Here is a 7,319-nt window from a genome sequence, read left to right as displayed (position 1 = left end):
TCTTGGGCAGCCTAGGTTAGGACCTCCTGGGGTCAGAGGTAGCAGCCGGAGTGAAGTGAAGCGCACATTGTTGTGGAATTACACTATCTTCCTTACCTCAAGAAAAGAAAATTGGGTGACCACCAAGATAAATTGGACCTATTAACAAACAGCAAACAAACGAAAGGACTAGAGGACAGAAGAGATGTTCTAGTTTGCTTCCTGTTGCTGGGTATGTATTCTGACCAAAAGTGATCCCGCAGAAGAGAGGGTTTAGTTGGCTCACACTTCCCTCACTGAAGGAACTCAGGGCAGGAATTTAAGGCAGAGGCTTAAAGCAGAAACCGTGAGGATCACTGTTCGCTAGCTGGTTCTCTGGCCAACTCACTGGCTCAGTGGTGTTCAGTTAGCTTTCTTATATTTCCCAAGCTCACCTGCGTAGGGATGGTGCCGCCCACAGTGGGCTGGACCCTTCTGTAACAAGTCAGTCCCTTACAGACATGACGACAGTTCAATCTGCTCTGGCCAGTTCCTCAGTTGAAGTTCCCTCTTCCCAAGTGACTCAAGGTTGTGTCAAGCTGACAGCCTAAAGAGAAGGTAGAAGGCCTATTTATTTCAGGTTGGAGATATAGACCTCCATGTATTTATCCATCTTTCCCTCTCTGCCTCTCGGGACTTTCTCAGCTGCCCCCATCCTTATCCCAGAAAGTTTGATCTGATTCTAAGCCTCCAAACCTAGAATAACAAACCTTGAAAGTCAAGGGATTCAGAAGCAAAAGTCCAGGCCACATCCGAGTCTTGTTAGGAAAGCCTCAGTCTGATCCTTGGTTAGGCAAAATGGACTTATTCCATATCAAGTCACCAGATCCAAGGAAGGTACAGAGCTCACCAATCCATGACACAGTCTGGAAACTTTGCTCAGTAGATGAAGCCAGGGGTGGAACATCACATATGTTATAATGCCTTGTACGTGAGTGTCGAAAAAAGGGAAGATAAAGGAAGAAAGTGGGTTAATTATAATCCAGGACAACAGGATGAATGAGCTGTGTTGTAATGTAACTGGTAATAGCAATACAGCTTCCTTTCAGGGTGCTAAGAATGATTGAAAATCAGGCTATGGCTTGAGTTGTGTAAGCCTTTGGATGAACGGACATGGGCTGCGTAACAAGTGGGACACTTACTGAGAAATGTGGCACTAGGTGATTTAATCATTGAACAAACATCATGAAAACACCTTCACAAAGATAACTATAATGTCCCCACTTCATTCAATCTCATAGGACCAATGTCTCACACGGGCTCCATTATTGATCAAAACTCTATTATGTAGGGGCATGATTGTGGTAAAACTCAGTGATTTACACTTGAGAATTCGTGATACATAGGAATATGTATAATGTGTTTAAAAACAAGGTAAAAGTTAAAATTGAATTTTAGAGACGTCATAAACAAAAACTTAATAACAACATCTCTTACAAAAAATTAAAACACATTGGAACCAAAAAGTTTATTATTAAATTGAAACATACATTTTAATAAATGCCCCAACTTTAAAATTCTTATATAAGAAATACATTTTTAAGTTTTTTTTTTTTAAACTCAGAAACTCAGTTGAAGAATCGGAAGAGCATCCAAGGACTAGTCCTCCTTTAAGAAGCACTCAGGCAGCCAACAGTGTTGTTAGGGTCACAAGGGCTTGGCTGAGCATTTCTGGAGACAGGACAGAAAAGACCCCAGAGCCAATGCACTGTCCTTGCCTGTCTAGTGTTGGCTCCTGGGGTCTGCTGCTATGTCAATAAAACTAACATACAAATGGATCCCAAATTTCTATATCTGAGAAAGATGCCAGCTCACAGGGGCGTGGTTGGCATTGGGTTCATTGCTGGGGAGAGCCATGTGCAAACTTTAGCCCAGGGGATGAATTTCAAAAGAGAGAGAACAACTGCAAAGGGAGGGGGGACTTTGTGCTTGGATGGCTAAGTGAGTCAGCTAGACGCTCTCATTAATATTAACCTCACAGTGCAGACCTTATGAGGAGAGAATACTTGACAACTGCACATGGCGTGCAAGGATGCAACTTCCATCCTCACCATGAAACTGGAGACCAACTTCACAAAGGCGAAAACTTTTAGATACAGGTGAGAAAAGAACCAATTTATTTCCACTCCCCCCCCACCCCCCTGAGACAGGTTCTCACCGGAGCTCCATCAGGCTGGCTTCAAACTCAACATAGATCTGCTGGCTTCTGCCTTGCAAGTACTGGGGTTAAAGGCACACATCACTATCCCAGGCTTCCGATAATTCTTAAAGACTGAGCATATTTGAAACTAGGATTTTCATTTTCTGTTTCTGTTCATTCTGTATGAGAAGACCTCTCCTTGCCGAGTAAAGTTTGAATGTAGCCTCTTTGGGTTCAGATTTGCTTAACCAAATAAGAAAGCTAAGAGAGGGGCTCGAGAGCAGGCCCAGTAGCTAAAAGCACTTGTTGCTCTTACAGAGGACGGGTTCAGTACCCAGCACATCATAGTACACGGTTCCAGTTTCAGGAGATCCAGTGCCCTCTTCTTCTGGTCTCCATGGGTACCAGGTGCACGTGTAGTACACATAGATACATATAGTTGGATACTCAAACACATTAAAATAGACAAATCTTTTAGAAAGAAAATACAACGGGCTGGAGAGATGGCTCAGTGGTTAAGAGCACTGACTGCTCTTCCAGAGGTCCTGAGTTTAATTCCCAGCAACCACATGGTGGCTCATAATCATCTGTAATGAGATCTGATGTCGTCTTCTAGTGTGTCTGGAGATAGTTACAGTATGTACTCATATACATAAAATAATTCTTTAAAAAAACACAAGAGAACTACTGATTACTTGAATATACACAACAAAGCACAAATCTCTGAATCTGTTACATAACACATATCATTATAGTTATATATGTAATTTAATGCAATCCAACAGTATATTAACACATAGATCCAACATCCTACTGGATTTTCATACTTCCTCTTTGCTCCTGTTGGAATTAATTCATACCATCTTATGGGTCTTCTGTTACGTATTGCAACCTCATGGCACATATTTATGCTGGGAACAGTTTGAGTCTGGCAATGAGAAGTAAGGGCGGTGCGTGTCTGACATTGAGGAGGATATTCAGCTCTGTGAGGTGGCTAATGGACAACGGTCATGGAAGAGACTACTGAAAGGTCCTCAGACACGTTGTTGGCAATCATTAGACAGGAGAGAAAGAACTATGCCTTCTGCTGAAGATCCTTTGAAAGGATGTGGTGGTGAGAGCCTTTAATCCCAGCACTTGGGAGGTAGAGGTAGGTGGATCTCTGAGTTTAAGGCTGGCCTGTGAGTTCCATGACAGTCGGGGCTACACAGAGAAACCCGGTCTCAAAACAAAACAAAACAAAACAAAACCAACCAAACCAAAAAGGTCATTTGATAGAATCTGGGGACTTAAGGTCTCCAGCTGCACTGATGACACATATATGCATTTTTGCCAAACTTGGGGATCCATTTTCCAGCCAATGCCCTAACTTTTACCAAAGGAGATGGCTTGGTCTTTAGAAATCTTAGCTCTGTAACTACAAAAAAAAAAGTGGTGGGGGAGGTGGCTTGAGGGGGCAGTCATAGGTGATTTCTGGTCCTTTAGCCAGGCCTGTTGAACGCTCTGAGTTCACTGTGCCCTTTTCCCAAGGACTTGAAGCACACCCAGAAGCAACCACGGAAACAGCTTGTTTGCCTAGCTATATATTTGTATGCGATCTGTGATAGAGACTGACTTAGTCATATTCTTATTTTCTTTAGACATGATGACAGATGTAAAAAGGAATGTTGAAGATACTTTTCTCTTCCACATCCATATTAGTTATCTTTTTCTCATTGCTGTGGCCCAGTATCTTACCAGGAGCAAGGGAAGGGAAGAAATGTTGGCTCCTTGAGGGTACCATCCATCATGGCAGTGAAGGCACAGCAGCCAGAGGTAAGGGATGGTCCTTCCTATTGGTCTGCAGCCTGGAGGTAGAGATGAATGCTGTGCCCCGCTGATTGCTTCTTTCCAATTTAGTTCAGAATGGTGTCCGCCATGTTCAGGGTGGGTCTTCCCCCCATCAGTTACAGCTCTCTGCAGATGCCCTCAAAGGCATACCCAAAAATGTTTCTCCGGACTGATTCTAAATTCAGCCAAGGTGACGTTGGGCATTGACTGTCACCTCTCATGCTCTATGCTTTCTTCTCTATTCGTGGAAATAAGGTCATCACTGCCTGCAAAAATCAAACCAGGGGGCTAATTTCATACAGCCTAAAAATGGTTCAGACAACACAATCTTCTAGAACAACTTCCAGTCCTGACCTCTATAAAGACCGAGGCTCTATCAGAGAAGTTGCAAGAGATATAGAATAAATAAGGACTCACTTCAGGGAGAAGCCTTTCTCCATTGTGGGAGCTTCTGGAAGAGTCTAGCAAGGCTAGTGCTTCTCCATCTGACAATGACATATTTATAGTTTGCCTAGACCAGGAGGGGAAGGAAAGGTAGATATGAAATGGGGACAACATAGACAGACTGAGAGACTAGAGAACAAACTGGAACTTAAGTCTGACGTCAACCCCACTGCCTCTAACCGTGACACCACAGGTCACCAGAGTGACTGCTTGGGCATCCCCCTGGCCTGGAACACAACAATACCAATAGAAGATCTCTGAGGAGAACTAGGGAAGCGCCACCTTGGCTGCCAGACCAGAGGGTCAGTGACAACATGAACTGGGATGCTGTCCCAAACCTACACTGGCCCAGGAGCACACAGGTATGGCCATGGGGATGCAGTTCCAGGTTAACCAGACTTCGGGGTATGACGAAGTCACCGGAACAGCAAAGAACGCGTCCCATTGTCATAGTAGTCATATGCCAGCAGCGAGGAGCCAAACAATAACAAATAAAGAAATGAACAACTGTGCATTCCTCATAGCAGCCTTGTGAGAGATATACTTGGAATACCCCCATTTTACAGATGAGGAAACTAAGGCAGAAACAGATTATGTATTTGTCCTAGGTCCGTCCCAGGAGATGGAGGAGCCAGGCTCTGGACATAGGCATGGTGGCAGTCAAAGCCCTTGACTTTAACTGCTACTTATTCATTCTGCATAAAGTCTCCCTAACACTCAAACTGACCCCTCTCTTCAGGTGGAAGAACAGATTTGAACTGTTCATTGCGTTTGCCCATTTTGTCTTTTTTTCCCCCTAGATTGGATGTAAGATTTATTTTGATCATGGTGTAATGTAGGACGCAGCATAATGAAAGTCCTCAGGAGCTCGGGGCTCACCACTTTCCAGTGGACCACAGCTGGGGATGTGTGTGACCCACGGCCATCAGGGACTCACCGATTCCCAGCTTCCAGTCTTCTAACTCATCTGTATTAAACTTGTTGCAGCCCTACTTCTTTGCGATGTGGATTTCCTGGTGCCAGAGAACTTGCACTTGACTTTAAAAAAAAAAAAAAAGATTTATTTATTATTATATGTAAGTACACTCTAGTTGTCTTCAGACACACCAGAAGAGGGCATCAGATCTCCTTAGAGATGGTCGTGAGCCACCATGTGGTTGCTGGGATTTGAACTCAGGACCTTCAGAAGAGCAGTCAGTGCTCTTAACCACTGAGCCCTGCATGTGCCTTTATGACAGGCCACAACAGTCATGTGTGTACATGTCTGCAGCCTGGTACTGATGAACACGGTGACCTGGCCTGTGTGAAACACAACCACCATGTTCCAGGCCTTCCCAAGGGCACCAGAACACCTGTCTGGAGCCTAGACTGGGAAGAGCAGGAAATATACAGAGATATGAGTTTCTACCAGAAATCTGTTTCCAAGGTCCTTAGTGCAGCTCTTATTAAGCAACAGGCTTCATACACTACCAAGAAGATGGCTGCCCATAGCCATTGTGTACCAGGCCCCCATGAGGGAAGGACCTGTTTGGCTTAATTGACTACATAGTCACTCTTGTCTCTAACTGTGCTATTTGTTTATTTGCTCATTCATTCATTCAGTCAGTCAGTCCTCTTCCTTCCTTCCTCTTTGTTTTTCTTTTTGATTTCTCCCTTCCTTCCTTCCTTCCTTCCTTCCTTCCTTCCTTCCTTCCTTCCTTCCTTCCTTCCTTCCTTCCTTCCCACTTTTGACATGGTCTCATGTAGCCCAATCTCTCTATGTAGCTAGGGGTGGCTTTGAACTTTAACCCTTCTGCCTCTATCCCCTAAGAGCTGGACTTAACAGGCATGTGCTTCCATGCCTGACAGTTGTGTGTATCGATAGTGCTCCTTCCTAACTCTGATTCATAAATTACATACACGCTGTTACTGCGGACAGTGCTATGCCTTCACCTGGCACCTTATTAATTCGCGTTGTGCTTGCTGACTTACTGCCTTTGACCCTCAGAGCGAGGTGAGTTCCACGCATAGGTCTTTGTGATGGAGCAAGGCTAGTCCTGAAAGAGCTTCTTTCAAATGCTCTTGTCAAGTCTTTGAAAGACAGTCAGAGCCCCTGCAAGGAGCTTTTGCTCCGGTCTCCTGCTAATCACATGCTCCAGACAAGTCGGGGCATGGGCACAGGGAGGAAGAAAGAAGGGTCGCCCTCTGAAGGAGGGCAGATGGGGCTCATGTTTAGATTTTCTGGGAAGAAAGTCGCTCCGTAGGATTATTAAGCAAATTCCACAAGCTTAGTAAGCTACTGGAAAGAAGGAGAGATTCAAGGCTTCAGACCAAAGCATGCGTGTTTGCAGGTCACAGAATGAAGAAGTCTTTTGTCGACTTCTATGTAGATGTATTTAATGTCCACCCCACAGAGGACGGAAGGCAGGACAAGGCTGGGAAAGCTGCCCCGCCTGCCCTACAGCTTTTTGGCCGTAGCTTCTGCTTTATGAGTGAGCCCTAGGCTTCTTCCCACCCGGCTCTTTGAAACCCTAGCACGGTAGGAGCTGCAGGGTTTCCGAGTCTGAGAGGAAGGGAGCGGCCACTTCCGAAAGGATAGTATCTATATTTTTAGACGGAAATATGTGTTTATAATGTTTTTCTCAGAAGACATACAGGTGGAAAGTATTTTGAACAGAAAGATACATCTTAAACTGTAGCTGATCTCAGACAACGAGGAAGGGGTGAACAGTTTGCTTTATTTCAATGGTGAAGCAATGTTTTTCTTTTACTGCTTCTTAATTTTAGAGGCCTTCCTTCGTGTGTGTGTGTGTGTGTGTGTGTGTGTGTGTGTGTGTGTGTGTGTGTTGAGCTTGCCAGTGTGCGCATGCGTGTTGAGCTTGCCAATGTGCGCATGTGTGGAGGACAG

The 7,319-nt window shown here is 44.7% G+C and overlaps 1 non-coding gene across 1 annotated transcript; it reads right to left on the bottom strand.

The window, feature by feature from the left end:
- Positions 1 to 5,845: 5,845 nt before the first annotated feature.
- Gm22857 lies at positions 5,846 to 5,979 on the bottom strand. Its single transcript, XR_003947673.1, has one exon. It is a non-coding gene; the product is annotated as a small nucleolar RNA SNORA70 (small nucleolar RNA).
- Positions 5,980 to 7,319: the final 1,340 nt, after the last annotated feature.

Source organism: Mus musculus, chromosome 8 (genome assembly GCF_000001635.26).
Source record: "Mus musculus strain C57BL/6J chromosome 8, GRCm38.p6 C57BL/6J".
In the NCBI taxonomy this organism is placed as follows: Eukaryota; Metazoa; Chordata; class Mammalia; order Rodentia; family Muridae; genus Mus; species Mus musculus.
Note: the sequence above shows the minus strand (reverse complement) of the source record. Positions and strands in the feature narration are given on the sequence as shown.